The sequence below is a fragment of the Plecotus auritus genome (genome assembly GCF_963455305.1).
Source record: "Plecotus auritus genome assembly, chromosome: 2".
Lineage (NCBI taxonomy): Eukaryota > Metazoa > Chordata > Mammalia > Chiroptera > Vespertilionidae > Plecotus > Plecotus auritus.
Genome location: NC_137771.1, coordinates 197,333,027 through 197,351,035, shown reverse-complemented (window position 1 = coordinate 197,351,035; position 18,009 = coordinate 197,333,027). Strand labels below are relative to the sequence as shown.

General features: G+C 45.7%; 1 protein-coding gene across 3 annotated transcripts in view; it reads left to right on the top strand.

Moving 5' to 3' along the window:
• Positions 1-539: 539 nt before the first annotated feature.
• Positions 540-18,009, top strand: part of GPR160 (G protein-coupled receptor 160) — a 32,735-nt gene continuing 15,265 nt past the window's right edge. The window contains exons 1-3 of one of the 3 annotated variants that reach the window (XR_013960050.1): positions 540-832; positions 1,410-1,591; positions 5,207-5,365. The gene's annotated coding sequence lies outside the window, so the exon portion shown is untranslated. The remainder of the gene's footprint in view (positions 833-1,409; positions 1,592-5,206; positions 5,366-18,009) is intronic. The other 2 variants (XR_013960051.1, XR_013960049.1) reach the window with 2 other exon arrangements.

Here is an 18,009-nt window from a genome sequence, read left to right as displayed (position 1 = left end):
GAAGCACCGACCCTTCAGGACCCTTCAGTCTGAGAGCTGACACTTTAACCACTGAGCAAAACGGGCTAGGGATATTTTAAAAGTTTAAATGGCAAGTCCTAGGTGCTCAACAAGCATTTTGTTAAATATCAAATTAGCACTGTTGGCGCCAAAAGACAATGCAGTGTAAGTGTGCTATTTGTAAAAGTACTATTTGCAGATTTTTATTTAAAAATCGGAATTCATAGAGCACTACAGGCGGTTGCTTAGTGGCATACATGCGTCAAGTTCTGTTACCCTTTTTATACCTACCTCCACCTGGAGACAACTGCCCGTGACCGCCCTGCCCGCCCTGCCCGCCCTGCCCGCCCAGCTGGGAGACGGGGCTCCTTGGGCTGGGGCCTCAAGGCTGCTGGAGAACGGGTCTCCCTGAGCGCCGGGGATGCCCGCGGGGTGTTCCTTCAGCAGCCTCCACCCCGGCTCCTCTCCGTGGGCCCGCACAGGCGGCTCTCGTGGGTTCTCGCCGCCCCGCCGGCAGGCGGCGCCCTCCGGCCGACCTCCCGCCGGGGTCGCGACGGGGCGTGCGCGCCCGAAGGTTCCCGGCGCCCGCGCCCGCGCCCGCGCCCAACCCGACTTCCTGGTCGGAGCGGCCGCGCAGCGGCAGGGGTCGCAGCGGGGTCCGGGGCGCCGGTCTCGCCACTGTCACCCCTCCTTTCGGGAGCGCGCGGGTGGGGCCCGCCGGCCCCAGTCTCTCCTTCGGGGTCACCTGGGACGAAGCGCGGCAGGTGGCGAGGCGGTCTCGTCGCGCGTCGGGTCGTGCGCCCGGCGCCGGGACGCGGAGCGGGAGCCTCCGGTGAGTGCGGGGCCGGCGCCCTCTGCTTCCCCTGCCGGGTCCGGGAGGGAGGAAGCCCCCGCGCCGCTCGCGGCTTCCCAACGGGCGCCCTGCGCGACGGGGAGGGAAATGTCCTTTCCAGGGCTCAGAGCTGGGGCTTCGCTCGTACTTAGGGTCCCGCTGTGGGTTCCGCCTTGGCTGAGAGCCACGGACCCGGGCCAGGCCGCCTCGGCGGGGGGTTCGCGTGGCCTTGGCGCCTGGCGCTGTCGGGGGATTGGGGACCCGGGAGGCCGCGGCTGGACCTGGTCGCACCCTCTGTTCCTGAAGAAGACAGCTTTTAAACCGTATGAACACGGGTGAGGTGGTAGAAATAGGGGTGTGTCATTGTCACTCTCCCTCCTGGCATCGGAGGGGTATGTACCGTTACGTACACACGCGCACGTGGATGCGTTGGGGCGGACGTGGCGCCTCCTCCTGGCCTTGGGGCGAGGGGACCACGGCGTGGCCTGGAGCCCCCGGGGTTTGCGGGGCTGTTCGTTGTTGGAGATAGTGGCGCCCGGTGGCTTCCTCCGTGGACTGGTTGTAAATGTCTCTCCAGATTACCAGGGACCTCCCTCCGGAAGTCGTCGGCTGAAGCTCCTTGTCCCACCTGGGCCGGCGGCGTCGGTAGGTGGCGGCAGGGTCCGCCCCGCTCTCCGAGGCGCCCGCGAGGACCCGGCGCGGAGGCAGTGCGGCCGGGAGGGAACGCGCTCGCTTGGCCCTGCCTGTGCGGGTGACCGGGTAAGCCGCGGGGTGGTTGCTGACACCGAGAGAGAAATCCACCCAGATCACAATCGCAAAAGACGTGTGAGTGGGTGCTTGGTTCTCACAACTGCTAGTTGCTTCAGGTCAAACTGTTTCGGTTGTGGTTTTAGATGGTTTTCTTTGGAAACTTCTCGAATTAGGAAAACGGCTAGTATAGTTATTGAGACTTGCCAGTGGGGGATCAGCCTGGCTGCTCTGAAAAGCACAGGGGTGGGGAACCTGTTGGTAAAAAGTAAGGGACATAACACGGCAATGCAATGTGTGAGACTTGGATCCTGGTTTGATTTTTTTTTTTTAAAGAACTTTTTTTTTGAGTGTTTTTATTTTATTTTTATTTTTTGTCTTCATTTTACTTTTTTATTTTTTTAACTTTTTTTTATTGTTTGAAGTATTACCAATAGTAGTACATATGTCTCCTTTTTTTTCCCCCCATTGACCTCCCCCCGGCCTCCCCTACCCCCCAGTACATGCCTTTACCTGCCCCCCCACAGTGTCTTGTATCCATTGGTTATGCTTATATGCATGTGTACAAGTCTTTCGGTTGATCTCTTACAGCCCCCCCACAACCGCCCCTGCCTTCCCGCTGTAGTTTGACAGTCTGTTAAAGAACGTTTTTAAAAATTGAGCCTGCCCTGGCTGGTTTGGCTCAGTGGATAGAGCGTCGGCCTGCGGACTGAAGGGTCCCAGGTTCGATTCCAGTCAAGGGCATGTACCTTGATTGCGGGCACATCCCCAGTGGGAGGTGTGCAGGAGGCAGCTGATCGATGTTTCTCTCTCATTGATGTTTCTAACTCTCTGTCCCTCTCCCTTCCTCTCTGTGAAAGAGCAATAAAATATATTAAAAAAAAAAATTGAGCCAATAGAGGACATTTGTACTTGTTATTTGGTAGCATTAAAGGATATTAGTTTTGTTTAGTTACTTTAGGTAATGGTATCATAATTATGTTTCTTTTAAATATCCTTGTCTTTTAGAAATAAATATTGACATTGGAATATTTATTTGCTTCAAAATAACCCAGTTTTGAGGAGCACTGCTAGTGGAGACGTGAGGGGGAAGGAGATGAAAGGCTGGATGAGGGGATCGGGGTATGGGATTCTTTACAATGGTGTGTCTACTTTTATGTTTGGCATTTTCCTTTAAAAGTAAGTACCACCACTACCATCATCACCACCACCACTGCCATCGCCTCCACCACAGGTGAAGCTTTTTGTACAGAAACTAGGTTTGGAAGTTAACCGCTAGTGATTCTAGATTCCAGGCCTTCCACAGACCCTCACTTTTTGTAAGCTGGGTGTAGCGGCTGCCTCTGTAGACTCATAGCTAGTCTTTTTCTCTCTCCTGGGTGCTGCTTTATTTTGTTGAGAAGGCATAGGGTGTTTGCTGAGTGTGACAGAGCAGAGCGGATCAAGGTGATGCAGGTGGATGCTGCTTCAGCTTTTTTTATACAAAGGGTATTAGCAAGCCTGGGGCTTGAGTTGTCTGCAAAGGGACAGGTTGGATAAAATGTGTTAGCAATTTTTCCGAACTGCCCAAGTTCTTCCCAAGTTATGCACATCAAAAACAGCTCAGAGTAGTGAACACACCCAGATACACTAGAATCTGTGTACACTTCTGGAAGCATTGTATACATTAGTTAGAAGTGTGCATTATAAAACAAATCACAAGGTAAGTGGATCTTATTACCTGAAAGAGATCTTATCTGTGTGTGTTGTCTTTTTAATGCCCTGATCTTGTTTGCTTCAGGCATTGTGATGTGTAACTATTAGGAAAGAACTGACTCCTAAAATACTCTGTGAGATTCATTTCCTTTCCAGGAACCCTGCTTTGAAGAAGAGGGATGTGGGGAGTAATATCTGTATTATACCCATCCAACTTTCTTGTTTTTCCGCCCCCCGCTGGATTTATCATGTAATTTCTCCTCATTCTGTCATGGCTCATTAGTAATTTGACAAAGTGATGATTGTTGGAGGGAGGGAGATACTGAGTTCAGTTGAGGGAGGGGCGACATACTCCTCAAAAATAACCCACATTTCTTAGTAGTTTCAGTGGAACTGATTTTAATGCCTCTGTTTTTAAGAGAAAACAAGCCAAGTAAATGTTGTCTGTGATAGTTGAAAGTTGAAGTTAGATGAATCCCCTCAGCCTATACCTTGCCTCGTGCAGATTTGCTAGTGTTAAAGAAGTTGTTAAGATGCTTTAAGAATTCAGTGGAGGAAATGCCAAAGTGTCCCAGTTTCCTTGCAATGTATGGGGAAATGAGAGTCAACAATAGGCCCCTTACAGTTGGAAAATGTCATAGTGAATTCATAATAGTACGTAAGTGAAATTGGCTTGTGGTTTCGTTTTCTTTGTGTGACTAAAAAGGAAGATGAAGCTGTTAAGGGACTTTATTTTCTACGTCAGTTCTCCAAAACAAGAGCATGGAGAGAGAAAATAAACTGTCCTGGCCCTTAAGTGACCAGGTGGTGTCCTAACAATGTTTACCATCCTCTGTGTGAGGTGGTGGAATTGGGCACGGGAGAGTAGATTGCTGGTTACCCTTTTAAGGAATTACCACACATGTGACACCGTCTTCTCCATCCAGTTGTTTAAGAGTATACACTGAGTGACCAGATTATTATGATCTCTGAACACATAATAATCTGGCCACTCAGTGTATATCCTATATAATAAAAGGCTAATATGCAAATTGTCCCCTCGACCAGGAGTTCCACCAGCAGGTAGGCTGGCCAACCACTCATGAACCCTACCCCTGGCCAGCCGCCAGATTATTATGCGTTCAGAGATCATAATAATCTGGCCACTCAGTGTAAACATATTCCAAGGGCAGATTACTGCTTTGTTGGTTTAGAAATGAGCGGAAGGGGTGTTAGCAATCAAGTCAACACCTCTTCTAATAGATAAACACTGCTGTCATCTACGTCGTTTCATCCCATCCCAGGAGGGTTATTTTAGTTTTTAACAGATGAGAAAAGAGAAATCTACAGACACTAAGTAAGACTTGCCAAGTCGCTTCTTTAATGGGGGAAGGAAATTTATCATAGTCATCTTCACACACACGTTTTTAATTCTCACAAATATCTCAAAGTTGGGTATTATCAGCCCGTTTTGCAGATGTAATTGTAGCTAAGAGAGGCTAATAATTCACTAGAAATCTTAGTGCTAGTGGAAATAGAGCCAGGGTTTAAATTCAAACCTGTGGGATCTTAGAGTTTCTAGCCATACTACCTTCAGCAGACAGTGAAGCTACACAACCAAGACTTGGTTAGTTAGTTGAGGCAAGCTGTCTTTTTATCACATTCGACTGCCCTGGTTACAAAGTGGAGACATGGGCCACATCCATCCAATAGAAATGTCTTATCAGGCCCGCACAGAACTCTGCCCATAATCTGGAAACTGAACCAACATTGAAAACTGGTAAGTTTCAAACAATCTGCCCTTAAGAATTCCTGAAAGCAGTACTGAGCAGCCTTCTCTCTAGAGAAGGGCATTGCACGCCAGGTCCTCTGTCTCCACCACTCCCTAAAGTGTCCTCTCCCCATCCTCGAGGCGGAGGACAATGGCATGTAAACTGTTGTTTCTCTTAACAGTAAGAGAGCTCTCTACATGTGTGTCTATCCAAAGTGGAATTACAGAAGATAGAATGAGAGGCTCTTGTCCCAAGAAAAATGGGAAAGACCATATTCCTTTGCTGGAATGAGGAGTCCTGTGTTTACTCTGCATAGCTTCCATGTCAGAAAAATAACAAGGTATGTCATCATTTTCCTCACACCCCACTAGCTTTACTCAGGACTTCATTTACTCTAGACTTCAGAGTTACTAACCCTGCAACACAACAAACATGGAGAGCATGTGTGGGCCAGCTGCAGTAGAGAAAAGGAATGCCTCCAAAGTCCCAAACTGACTTTGTGAGTGGGAAGAGGACCCTTGTGCACATATGGGCTTCCCCAGGGTGTCTTGAGGTGGGGGGCGGGGGGGAAGGAGCCCTCTTTCTTTAAGCAGCCTGATACTGGATCCAAATGGATCCTGAGCTTGTACCTTGGCTCTCTGTAACTGCTTTGAGGGTTCCCAGGACTTGGGAAGGTGCTCCTCTCTCTCCCTTCTCTGCCCACCCCTCTCTAGGTAATGACAGCTCTGCTCTTACGCACTGCTTAGCCATAGTCCTGTCTGAACACTCTTCAGGGATGGAGGAACGGAGGTGCCCATAGTCTGGCCTTTGAGACCTTTCTGTGATTCAAGTTCAAGGGTGGCCTAATTTTCTCATTTTGAAACTTTTGGTTGAGTCATGGGACAGATGTTCTCACATCTGTGTGTATCTGGAATTTCATTACCATTGAAGCTTCTGTTTATATTTTTGTTTCCTTCCCCTGAATCTAAGTGCTCACAGCTGGGAATATCTTGCCCATATTCCCTCAAAAGAAGATGGTCTTTTCTTAGAGAAAGGGAAGAGGAAACACCACAGATGGAACCTTGTGGAGTGGTTTTGAGGAAATGTCACGGGCTGTTTTGGGGAATTGGTCACTGGAACTGTCATGTATGTACCTTGTGGTATGCACCTTGTGGTAGAGAAAGAAACTTTCCTCTATCCTTCAAGGTTCTTTCAGCTGATCTAATAATTAAATCTATATGAGTCAGATTATCAGAGAAAAATAACCAAATTTAATTACATACATAAATACAGGAACCCCACATACATGAGTGGTTCAGACAGGAAGGGAAAATGAGGTATAAATGGAATCCTTAGCGAAGAATGAGGTAAGGCTCTTTGGGGCTTGAGAGGGGGGAGAAAGGCCATTAACAGGATGATAAGAACTGATGTTCAGTAATTAGAAGTTCCAGCTGCCCTATAGATAGCTCATAAAATGTTATTCTATATAACAGTGGTTCTCAACCTTTCTAATGCCGCGACCCTTTAATACAGTTCCACGTGTTGTGGTGACCCCCAACCATAAAATTATTTTCGTTGCTACTTCATAACTGTAATTTTGCTACTGTTAATGAATCGTAATGTAAATATCTGTGTTTTCTGATGGTTTTAGGCGACCCTGCTAGCGGTTCTCAACCTGTCGTGACCTACAGGTTGAGAACAACTAGCAGGGTCGAGAACCACTAGCAGAGTCGCCTAAGACCATCGGAAAACACAGATATTTACATTACGATTCATTAACAGTAGCAAAATTACAGTTATGAAGTAGCAACGAAAATAATTTTATGGTTGGGGGTCACCACAACACGTGGAACTGTATTAAAGGGTCGCGGCATTAGAAAGGTTGAGAACCACTGCTATGTAATAAAAGCCTACTATGCTAAGTGTCCGGTCAACTGGTCAGCCGTTCAACCAATCAAAGCGGAATATACTAATGATATGCTAAGGCCGCTTAACCGCTCCTACGACATGCACTGACCACCAGGGGGCAGTCGACTGGTCGACTAGTCACTGTGACGTGCACTGACCACCAGGGGGCAGACGCTCCGACTGGTAGGTTAATTTGCTATTGGGGTCCAGCCAATTGGGACTGACGGGCTGGACACGCCCTGGAGTCCTCCCGTGGTCCCTCCCCAGCTAGCCAGTTTCCCGCGTCTCTCCCCACCTCAGTCGTGCATGGTGGGGTCCCTCAGCCTGGCCTGTGCCCTCTCACAATCTGGGACCCCTCGGGGGATATTGGAGAGCTGGTTTCAGCCTGATCCCCCAGGCCAGGCTGAGGGTCCCCACTGGCGCAAGAATTCATGCACCGGGCCTCTAGTTTCTGATACTAACTCTTATTATATGGGCAAGGCCCCCAATTTAAAATCTTACAAGGAGAGGTGAAAGGGTCTCAGTTACCTTCAGCTGAAAATAATTCCTGTGCCAAAGTGGCACACCACGAGGCGACTGATTCCGAACCCCTTCCCTGTACCCCAGGGTGATAAGAAAACTAGAACAGAGGAGGGCTATAAGTGCAATGCCTTGTTTGGTTGAAGGAAGGAATTTTAGAGACAGGGTGTTTTGTAAATGCCTGGTTATTGGTTGATTGGATCCTTTCAGGGAGCACTCTCAGATTCAGATGTGTGGGTGCATGTTCCCTCTGCTAACTCCCTGGTCACATAGGCAGGTGGTGAGGAAAAGTGGGCCAATTGATTATCTGCCAGAGCAAACAGGTGAGGGAGCAGTCCTGAGTGTGGACTCCAGCCAGATCATTGGTTCTCTCACCACCTACCTGTGTAACCTTGACTCTTTTTATATCCTCTCTGCGCCTGAGTTTCTCTTGCATGAAATGGAAGTTCTAATAAATAATACCCACCTCATAGGGCCGGGAGGATTAAATGGCACATCAACCCGTTGTTTAGGTATTGCTGTTGTTAGAGTCCTGCCTCCTTCACATTAGCCTTTATTTGAGGTATTCCTCCCCCTACCCCCAATAATTTTAGGAGGAAAGCCACAGGATACAAATGCTTCCTGGCTGAGGGTGAACCTCAGGCTGCCCTGCCTCATGGCCTTAGGGAACTGTTCTCCATGACAAATGCTCTCGGGGAGTTGGGAGCCTCAGCCACTTTGGTTGGTGAGAGAACTGGGCTGGAGCCCTGGCTTTGAACCCAGGCTTTGGCTCTGTTGTTTGGGGATTAAAATTCACAATGACTCTGGAAAAGAGATGGAAACCCCCAGCATTCTGTGTGGGTGCAGACTCCACCCTGCTGTGGAAGAGCAGGCTGATGACAGCGTGGAATTGGGGCAGACACTGGAGCCCTAGCCCCACGCTGCCACTGCTTGGTGAGGGCTCAGCCGGCTGAGTCCACCATGCGCCCTCAGTCTCCTCTGTCAGCTGTGGATAAGCACACCCCATGGAAACGTTGTGAAGGGCTAAACGTTTTATGAAATCCTGACACAGGCACAGGGAAGAAGTGTGTTCGACTTGCTCTGTATTGGTGAAATCATGCAACAGGTACACTGGCAGGTTTAAAGATGCTGATAACCGCTATTTACATAGCATTTTTTTATAGTTTGAAAAGACCTATATAATTTGACCTTTAGCCAGGGGTGCAGCTTTATTTGTTTACATTTGTTTCTCCTGCCTTTTCTGCTTGTAAGGGGAAGTACAAAAGTGAACTGATGTTCAGGCCAGAAATGAGCCCAGAGATAAGATAGGCACATAGAAATGGGTTATTCATTTTACTTGATGAGAGAAGGCAACATGAGTGTGTTTCTTATGCTCTTCAGGAGGCATAGGGAGTGGTGACACCAGGGAGGGAAAGGGAGATGTTGATAGCTGAGGTGTTCCCAGGAAGCTGGAAGCCTCTGTTGTGTCCAGGGAAGCAGAATGGAGGGGCAGCCAGTCTCCTCTAAGCAGCCAAGGCGGAGGTCACCCCTATGAACAGCTTCTTCCCAGACCCATTTATATGCCGGATGTGCCAGCTGGGGGCAGGAAGGAGGAGAGGCCGTGGGCTGTTGGACTTCCTCCTCCTGCCTCAGGTCCAGACCTTCACTAAACCATTGCCTTTCTCCTCTTCCACTCACAACCAAGTAAGTATTCTGTATCAAACAGCTCCATACCCCTACCCCATCCCCAGCTAATATGCCCCCATGCCTGCTCCCTTCTAGCCCTTAAATCAATTTCTCTCCACTGCCCCTGCCATTTTCCATCGGTGTCCTGGCCTCCATCACCTCCCACTGCATCACTTCCTTCCTCCCTCCTTCCATTTATTTTTTATTTTTATTTTTTTAATAAATCTTTATTGTTCAGATTATTACAGTTGTTCCTCTTTTTTCCCCCCATAGCTCCCCTCCACCCAGTTCCCACCCCCACCCCATGCCCTTATTCCCCCACTGTCCTCCCCCATAGGTGTAAGATTTTTATACAATCTCTTTCTGCACCCCACGCACCGTCGCCCCCACCCCAGCATTGTCAGTCTACTCCCTTTCTATGCCCCTGATTCTATTATATTCACCAGTTTATTCTGTACATCAGATTTTTTATTCACTTGATTTTTAGATTCACTTGTTGATAGATATGTATTTGTTGTCACTTTGTTGTTCATAATTTTTATCTTTACCTTTTTCTTCTTCTTCCTCTTCTTAAAGAATACCCTTCAGCACTTCATATAATACTGGTTTGGTGGTGATGAACTCCTTTAGCTTTTTCTTTTTCTTTTTTTTTCTTTTTTAAATATATTTTATTTATTTCTTACAGAGAGGAAAGGGAGAGGATAGATAGTTAGAAACATCGATGAGAGAGAAACATCAATCAGCTGCCTCCTGCACACCTCCCATTGGGGATGTGCCTGCAACCCAGGTACATGCCCTTAACCGGAATCGAACCCGGGACCCTTCAGTCCGCAGGCCGACGCTCTATCCACTGAGCCAAACCGGTCAGGGCCCTTTAGCTTTTTCTTGTCTGTGAAGCTCTTTATCTGACCTTCAGTTCTAAATGATAGCTTTGTTGGGTAGAGTAATCTTGGTTATAGGTTCTTGCTGTTCATCACTTTGAATATTTCTTGCCACTCCCTTCTGGCCTGCATAGTTTCTGTTGAGAAATCAGCTGACAGTCGTATGGGTGCTCCCTTGTAGGTAACTAACTGTTTTTCTCTTGCTGCTTTTAAGATTCTCTCTTTGTCTTTTGCCCTTGGCATTTTAATTATGATGTGTCTTGGTGTGGTCCGCTTTAGATTCCTCTTGTTTGGGGTTCTCTGTGCTTTCTGGACTTGTAAGTCTATTTCTTTCACCAGGTGGGGGAAGTTTTCTGTCATTATTTCTTCAAATAGGTTTTCAATATTTTGCTCTCTCTCTTCTTCTGGCACCCCCATAATTCGGATGTTGGTACGCTTGAAGTTGTCCCAGAGGCTCCTTACACTATCTTCATATTTTTGGATTCTTTTTTCTTTTTGCTTTTCCGGTTGGGTATTTTTTGCTTCTTCATATTTCAAATCTTTGACTTGATTCTTGGGATCCTCTAGTCTGCTGTTGGATCTCTGTATACTATTCTTTATTTCAGTCAATGTATGCTTAATTTCTAATTGGTCCTTTTTCATATCCTTGAGGGTCTCACTAAATTTCTCGGAGGTTTCTAGAAGATTCTTGATTAACCTTATAACTGTGGTTTTGAACTCTATATCCAGTAGTTTGATTTCCTCCATTTCTTTCATTTATGACTTGTTTCTTTGTCTCCGCATTTTGGCTTCTTCCCTGTGTTTGTAGAGTGGCCTTGTGTGCTAGGTGTCCTATAGGGCCCAGTGGCTCAGCCTCCCTAATTATCTGAGGTGGACACTCTTGGTGCACCCCTTTGTGGGCTGTGTGCACAATCTTGTTGTTGTTAAGCCTTGATTGCTGTTGGTGTCACTGGAAGGAATTGACCTCCAGGCCAATTGGCTGTGAGGACTAGCTTTGACTAGAATCGGGGAGCTGCTGTGCTGGAGACACCTTATGGGGCAGGACTTGCTTCAGTGGGGCTTTGGTGCTCACTGAATCTGCCCCCTAGTGTGTCCCTTATGGATCTGAGGAGTTGTAGTCTGGATGGTCTCTCTCTGAGCACTGGGTGCACTCACTCTTGGATCTCCAAGGAGAGAGGCCACCCAGCAGGAACTACAGAGAGATCTGCAGATTCCTCCTCTTTGTTCGGGGTTTGGAAGTGTCCAGATGTGAAGCAATGCTGGCTGCTGCTGCTGGGCCTTGGGCCTTTTTTTGGAAGCTTTGGAGCTCTCTGACCCAGCTGCAGTTTGTTAGGTTTTAGGCTGCAAGAGGACAGGCCATTCATATGCAAAAGCCTCTGCACACAGCTTGGGTGGGGTTGTAAATTGGATGGGGTGGGGTGGGGCCTCAGGGAACCAACAGGGCGGAACAAACAGCAATGGTTGTGAGTCAGCCCTGCCCCGGAGAGGTCCCCGGGTCTCTGTCCCGCGGCCCCGTGCAGGAACAATGATCACTGCCAGCACCTCTGAGAGAAAGCCGTACTCGTTCGTCTTCCAGACTGATGCTAGACAGTCCAGTTTCTCCCCATATGTGTCTGGGTCCCCAGGGTCTCGCCCAGAACCGGAGTTCAGAGCAATTGGGAGCTTGTATTTCCCTCCCAATTGAAAAAAACAACAGCGCACTCGGTTGCCAGCCCGTGTCGCACATGCCTCCGTACCTCCGCACAGCCGCACCTCCTACCAGTCTCAGTGCACTTCTTTCTTCCCTTCTAGTTGTAGAACTTCCACTCAGCCAGCTTTCCCGTGGTTCTGGATGATATTTGTTTTGTCTTTTAGTTGTAGTTTTGATGTGGTTGTGAGAGGCAGCAAGTACAGGTGTTTACCTATGCCGCCATCTTGGTTGTCTCCCCTCCTTCCATTTATTTTGTTCTTGGAAGTTGAAGGGAAAAGAAGAACTCTGACCCCACCATCCAAACATCCAAAGACATTAACATTTTGGCATATTTCCTTTCACTTTTGCTTTGATTTGCTTTCATTTTACATAAATGTAACTCATTGTATATTCTCATTTTAACAAACTTGTCATACTGTGATTAAAATTTATCATAGCATTTTTCCAGTCTTTTACAAAAATCATTTGTAATTGTGTGCTATTTCAGCCTTTTCTTTTAGCGCTCTCTTTCTCTCTCTTTCCTCCTCTCCTCTCTCTCTCTCTCTCTCTCTCTCTCTCTCGGTTAATCCTTACCAAAAATATTTCCCCATTGATTTTTAGGGAGAGTGGAAGAGGGAAAGACAGAAACATCTGTGTGAGAGAAACACATTGATTGGTTGCCTCCTGCATGAGCCACCAGGCCCCGGGACAGGGAGGAGCCTGCAACCAAAGTACATGCCCTTGATTGGAATTGAACCAGGGACCCTTTGGTCTGTGCTCTATCCACTGAGCCAAACCAGCTAGAGCCAGCCCTTCTCTTAATATTAGGGGACTAAGTGGTGGTTCTTTTTTGATACTGTAAATCATTCTAAATTGAATGTACATAAAATCTTGATTCTGTGATATATTTAGTCTTTATCTCTAGTTCCTGGTACAGAAAGTCCCTTCCAGCCTTACCTGAGTTTATGCTAATGAGGTATTTCTTGGTGGATGGGGCATGGTTGTCTGGGGAACCAGCCCTGTGATTAGTGGGTTGGAACTTTCAGTCCCACACCCTGACCACCAGGGAGAGAGAAAAGGAACTGGAGATTGAATTCAGTCACCAGCAGCCAGTGATTTAATCATTCATGCCTACATAATGAAGCCTCTATAAAAACCCCAAACACTGGAGTTGGTGGGCACATCAAGGTGCTGGGAGGGTGGTGTGCCCAAGAGGGTGTGGCACGCCAAAACCGGTTTGGCTCAGTGGATAGAGCGTCGGCCTGCGGACTGAAGGGTCCCGGGTTCGATTCCGGTCAAGGGCATGTACCTTGGTTGCGGGCACATCCCCAGTGGGAGGTGTGCAGGAGGCGGCTGATCGATGTTTCTCCCTCATCGATGTTTCTAGCTCTCTATCCCTCTCCCTTCCTCTCTGTAAAATATCAATAAAATATATTTAAAAAAAAAAAAAAAAAAAAAAAAAAAAAAAAAGAGGGTGTGGCAGCTCTGCACCTTTCCCCATACCTTGCCCTATACATCTCTTCCATTTGGCTCTTCCCAAGTTGTATCCTTTATAATAAGTCAGTAATAGTGTCAAACAAAAATTGCCAAGAAGAATATGAGAAAATGGAGAGACTTGATTCCTGTGAACAGATTGCAAACCAGGGAGGTGCAAGCCTGAGGCAGAAACTGAAAGTGTACGCTGAGGAGACAAAGGGAAGGCCACCTTTTATAGAGGAAGCTGCCAAGCAGGTGTGTTTGATGTAAATGAGGTGTCCATAAGGTCCTGACTGATGTGAATCTGCTGTAAAGGAGAGAGAATGAAGTCCTGATTGGTCATTATGGTGCAGTTCTGATTGATTGGTTTAAGTGCACCTGAGGCTATAATTGTGCAGTTCTGATTGGATGGGTCAGGTCTCGGACAAAACCAGAACTCCTTGTAATAGCTGACTCAGTGTAAAGGAGCAGGGCACACACAGTGCAGGAAGCCAAGAGTTCAGTCTGAGGTTTTTCCTGGTCTACTGAGTACGTGAGAAGCCCTGTCAGCTGATGGCTGCTAGACTTTCATTACTTATAAAATTTGGACCCTCAGTCCCCCATGGGGAGTCCATGTGAGCTGATAAATTTCTTCTCTGGGTTCACATCAAATGAGTCTTTCTTCTCACGGTCCACGTAAGTAAAGTGTTTCCCTGAGTTCTGTGAGCCATTAAAGCAAATTATCAAACCTGAGGAGGGGGTCATGGGAATCCCTAATTTACAGTTGCTTGACCACCTGGGACTTGTGACTGGCATCTGAAGTGGTAGCACTTCATTTGATATTGTAAGTCATTCTAAATGGAATGTACATAAACCTTCTGATTGAATGTACATAAAGTCTCTTGTGAGAGTGAGCCTCCATGGGGTCTGCCTGAACTCTGCATAGTGTTAGAATTGCTTGGTGTAGAAGTGATTTGGGTAGAGACAGTGTTTTACCTTTTGATTCCATTTCACATTACTTGGGATGGATTCCTTACTAATAATTACTGAATCAAAGGATTTGGAAGAGTAGAGTTTTCTTTCTGATTATAAAAGCAGTACATTTTCATTGTGGAAAATCTGGTAAACATAGGTGTGTGTGCAAAGAAAGTCCACACCCTTACTCTCACCAATCAGTCACTGTGAACTCAGCGTGACTCTCTCTCTCTCTCCAGGGTGTGTGCCACCTGCAGCCTTGCCTTTCCCTGTGGTCCATGGACTGGCAACATGGGCGTCACCTGGGAACTTGTTAGAAATGCAGAATCTTAGGCTCACTCCAGATGTAGTCAGTCAGGATCCGCCTTTTAACAAGATCTGCATTCAGGTTGGGGAACTATTGGTCTATAGGGCCATGACCTTACCAGTCACCTTACCTACCAGGTGGCCTGGCATTAATTACCTCTGATATGTGTATATACATATATTTTTTTTCCTATTTACCTAATATTAGGATGATACTCTATGGGGAATGGGGAAATCTCCCTCTTTTCCCTTAATGTTTTTCTGACTGGTCAAATAATTCAAATACATACAGCAGATTAACAGGAGAAAATCAAGTTTTAATACATTGGCTCAGGAAATTCATTTAGCATGGAAATTCCAAAGACTAAGGCAAAATGAGGTATGTGTGTCATTTGGAACTAAGGAGGGAGATGGAAGGAAATTGACAGGGAGATGAGTTACTGTTTAGTAAACAAGTGTAGATTGGATCATCTTGACACAGAGGCGCACAGAGAGAGGACTTGGATCAAATGCTCAGTTCCTCCCTGTTAGCCACACCTAGTTCATATTAAAATATAGTCATTTTATGATGGTAGCTTCAAGTCTGTTTGTCTGAATTCCTTGAGGCAGTAAGAGATAAGATCAAAAGTTCTTCCAAGCCTTCTAGGCGCTATTGTTTCAGCTGAAATAATCTGCATCCAGAGTGGTACTTTGGGGGCAGCTCATTCTGTACCATGGTGTTCAACCTCCCATCCCTCATTGTGTCAGACCAGTGGTCGGCAAACTCATTAGTCAACAGCGGCAAACCGCAGCTCGCGAGCCGCAGTTTGCCGACCACTGGGTAAGACTGTCTGAGGACAAGCACATCCCCTCAGTGTCACTGATTCCGGGATCAGCAGCATCTCTAGGAGACAGGAATTCCATTACATCTCCCTGCGAAGCCCTGATATATACAACTTTTATCTTGCTTATATCAGTTAACATTATATGTCAGCATTTTCCAGTTCTTTGATTTTTCTGAGAAGCTTTTTTTTTCATGGCTGCAGACCAGTAGTCCATCTCATGACTATCAGAATTCATTGGACTACTTCCCTATCATTAGGCGTTAAAGTTGTTTTGATTCTTTTGGGGTGAGCATGTTCTGTAGGCTGTTATAAGTATGCTGAAGTGAGCTGCTCATGCAGTCATTAATTTCTTTAACCTTGATGATTTCCTTATGACAAATTATTGGAGTCAAAAGGCGTCAACATTTTAAACAGTCTTTAAAATGCAGGAGTGCAGGAAATGCCCTACTCTGTACTTTCCCTGGCACTGGGTAGTGTGGGCTATGGAGACGGTGTCTGGGGAGCAGTGGTTTTATCTGTTAGTCATCACACCTCCAAACCTGGCTTAGAGCAATCTCTAAGGTGTACCCTAAGGGAGACTGGGGGCATGGAAGGGAAGTTACCAGAAGGGTGGGTAGCTGCCTGTGGTCGAGGTGTTTCCTTCCTCCAGGCCTGGGTACTGAGCTGTCATAGATGCCACTGGCCAGGCAGCTGCTTCCTTGACGGGTGTGTTCACACACCCTCCAGCGGCTGCAGGGTCAGGAGTGGAGCTGATGGGCCTGCATTTAGTCAGTGGAGGCGTGAAAGGAGGAATCTGCTAGACCTAATTGGTGCCAAACTTGTTTTTATTTTGTAAGTCTGGGTCTGTTTGGTTATCCAACACTTTTCCTCCCCCATGCAGACCAGAACACTCCTTTTAGGTAAACTTTATTCTGTAAGGTGCACTCAGATTCTGCCCTAGAGAAAAGGTGAAATAGCAGCATTATATTGTGATTGAGTCACAGTGTGACCTTGGATGGCTTCCATAAATATTTTTGGAGTAAATGAGTAAATGAATATACAAAGAAAAATAAATTTTAGTTTTATAATATGCATATATTTAAACATATGTGTGTATCATATGATATAATTAAAATGTTTAAAAATGAGTATTTTATTAACTATTTGACATGTTATAATTTCCAAAATATACACACACAAACTATACCTTCTGGAAACAAGTATGATTGATTGATTTGTATTTTGTCTAGTAGTAAGTCTTTTGGGTGGGCACTTTTAATCACGCAAAAATTTATTGAGTTACATATAGTAAAATGCACAGATCTTAATTGTTGCATTTTGATAAATATATGCACCATGTAAACAATATCCCTGACAAGGTACAGAACACTGCCATGCTCCAGAAAGCTCTCCTGTGCCCCTTTGTAGTCAATCTCCCTACTCAGAGGCGACTGCTGTTCTGATTTCTAGCACAAGTGAGCTTTGCCTGTACTTAACTTCCTATAAATGGAATACAACACAATAATACAAAGCAGTAGGCTTTTATAAATGGAATACAGTATACAACAGAACAGAAGTGGCTTATTTTGTCAACATAATGTTTTTGAGATGCTTGTTGTCTGTTTCAGTAGTTCCTTATTAGTAGCTAATATTCCATTCTTTGATCATACCACAATTTATTCATCCATTCTCCTTGTGTTAATGGCGAACAGCACCAGATGTTGGACCTTCTCAAAAGAAGGGCTCCTGGAGCTTAGGAGAAAGAAAGGCAGAGAAAACATGCTTGGGGGAAGGAGATGGGGAATAAACTGAATAATCACAGTTTATTTAGTTACTTCCTGAAGGATATTTGGTTGGTTCCAGCTTTTGGCAATTATGAATAATGCTGCTATAAACCTTTGTGTGGACATGGTTTTCATCGCTACCAAGGAAGTGTGATCACTGGATTGTATGATAAGAATACGTTTAATTTTGTAAGAAACTGCCATACTGTCTCCCAAAGTGGCTATACTATTTCATATTCCTAATAGTAGTGAGAGTTTCTGTTGTTCACATCCTTGCCAGCATTTTGGTATTGTCATACAAGTTTTCTTGCATCTTTGCCAGCATTTTGGTATTGTCATACAAGTTTTCTTGCAGACATGTATTTTAATTTCTCCTGGGTAAAATGCCTAGGAGTGGAATTGCTGGATCATAGGATAGGTGTATGTTTGTGTCAAACTGTTTTCCAAAGGTTGTACCATTTTACATTCTTATATCTTTTCTAATTCTTGGTATTGGTCTTTTGATTAGCTTTTTCCTGATGACTGATGATGTTAAGCTTTTTGTGTGCTAGTGACCATTTGTATGTTTTCTTTTACAAGTGTCTTTTCAAATATTTTGCCCATTTTTGTTTTGAATTGTCCTTTTACTATTGACTTATAGGCACTATTTATATATATGTTGTCTTGTAGTATGAGCATAAATCCTTTGTTCAATATATGTACTCTAAATATTTTCTCCCAGCGTGTTTCTTGCCTTTTCATTTTCTTATGAGAAGAGTTTAAGAAGGCCACTTTATCTTTTTTTCTTTTATGGTTGGTGCTTTTGTGTTTTGTTTAAGAATTCTTTACCTGCCTCAAGGTTACAAAGATACTGTTGTCCTTCTAGAAGCTTGACAAACAACTAAACTTGAGCAGTGTCATTATCTCTGGTTGTTGAGTCATTCCAGGAGTGGTGTTTAGTCTTTTATGTTTAGGCCTGTGATCCGTCCTGAATGAATTTGTGTGTATGGTGTGAGGTGGGATCGAGGTCCTTCTTTTTCACACAGCTACCAGTTCGCCCA